The sequence below is a fragment of the Neolamprologus brichardi genome, chromosome 1, assembly GCF_056152115.1.
Source record: "Neolamprologus brichardi isolate AB-2024 chromosome 1, ASM5615211v1, whole genome shotgun sequence".
In the NCBI taxonomy this organism is placed as follows: Eukaryota; Metazoa; Chordata; class Actinopteri; order Cichliformes; family Cichlidae; genus Neolamprologus; species Neolamprologus brichardi.
The window spans coordinates 40,526,263-40,528,366 of record NC_142104.1 but is presented as its reverse complement, the minus strand read 5'-3'; positions in this window follow the sequence as shown (position 1 = coordinate 40,528,366).

Below are 2,104 nucleotides of genomic sequence, written 5' to 3'. Positions count from 1 at the left end.
GACCTTTGACCTCAACCACTTCCTGTGCTGTCAGCTATGCCTGGAATGGTTCTTGTTTCTCACTGGGCCTCTGAAGATTTCTCAGGAGATGACTGCTGCACCTGTATTTCCTTGCTAGGAGGAAAAGCTTCTATTTGGAGAGCATCAACAATCATCAAACCACATTCTTTAGTTCAGTGAACTTCACTTATAGGCCATCAAAGCCTCATCTGAACATGGATGCACCACTTGCATAGGTTAAAATACCCACAAATGAACTGTTAATCACACAAATCACTGCAACAATCATAAAAAACATTGTTTAATGTTAATCCTGGACCCCTCCTCTTGACGCATGGACACTCCCATGAGTCAACTCATCAAACCTAGATTCCTGTCTTAAAGAAAAAGGTTAACTGGATCACGTCCCAGGCAACATCAGGGCGTCTCCTCCGCTGGAGCAGCACCACCCCAGACCTATAATCCTGCAATAAAAGATGTTAGTGTGTTTTGCATATTAAGTTTGCTCAACACCTGGCTCCGCCAGGAGCCTGCATACACACCATCATGGCCTGGAAAACAAGATCTGGAAGTGAAATCAAACTTCACACTTGTAAACAATTATATCATAAGAGTGATAAAGCATTCAACATCAGCAAGACAAGTGTCATGTGCAGGTTTTCTCAAATCAGTAAACTACAATTATTTCCATAGTTCACCTCAGACATGGATCATCCCATGTACTCAGTCAACATTAATGTAATCGGTGACTTCTCTTAAGCAAAGTCACTCAACTCATCAATCACTATGAGCTCAATAGTGGTCAGCTAATGAGCCCCATATTAAATTATTCCATAAACACTGCATCTCTTATTTGTTTTTCTCATGTCACTTGTCCGCTTCTGCTGAATTCTCTACATGTACTCTTAGAAAAACAAACATTAGCAATACACATTGACCATCCCGGTGGTCAGACGCAGGTCGACAGGTTCCAGAGGTGCCATAAAAAGACCATAAAGTTAACCATCCATAGCTGTGGAAAGAAGTGACACTAGTTTTCAACACAGGAAATTTCTCACATGTTATTCACATTGTCAAAGTAACCTTCACATTTTCCCAAAACCACAGTGTAACAGCATCACCACTCATAACCTATAAACACAGTTTTCTTCACACATAAACCCAGAAATCCTGTAGTAGGAAAAAACATCAACCAGCTGTCCTGGTATAAATCACATGATCAATTCACATGAAGAACTGTAATGCTGTAGAAAAGAAAATGCAAATGTTAGCGCTGCGCAGATGTATACACTCTTTCTCACAGTTTCCTCTGTGAGCAACACAAGGTAGTGAATAACACCCCTGGTAGATGCACAGACACAGAAAGTGGCATTTAAAAGGTTAAATCGTCACGCAACCTCAAATGTTGCTGTCATCTTTCTGCTCCTTCAAAAGGAAACACACATAGATTCATCCACCCCTTTGTCCTGTCTAGGTGGAGGTTAACCTTGAGTCGTGGTCAAGTCTTGTCAGCTTTTACCAGTCAGTTTTTTTTCTCTTTCACTCATTCATTCATACATTCATTCTTTCTTTCTTTGCTGATAGTGGAACCTATCGTCGCATTTAGATTTCCACTCTCAGCAAAATGACGTCATTCCAAAAAGAAAAAGAAGAACTTTAGATCGGATTACCTCGCTGAATCCTTTTTGGACAGGAACTTACTTTCTAATTGTCCCCAGATAAGTGACTTTCTCCTGAGCCCATTTTAATGTGGAGAAACTCACTTGTAACAATTTTCTCGACGATGTGTCGTACAGCGCTTTCTGTTCTAATCGTGCAGATCTGCTCAAACAAAGATTATCGAACAAAACTTTCAGTGCACAGTGAAAGTAACAAAATAAAAAGGCCTTGTTAAGTCATGACACAAGCTCCTCATCTCAGGAGGGTAAATCATACCATCAGCATGGTTTATCATACCATCATACTAATTGGCAGGCTCAACTTCACAACAAAAGAATCATCAGCTAGATTCACTCCAAACCAACCATCAGCTGCACAACACACAACATAAGCCTAACGTCTTATTAGCTAGGAGTTTAATCCCCAGGTCTGTGCTCTTCACTCA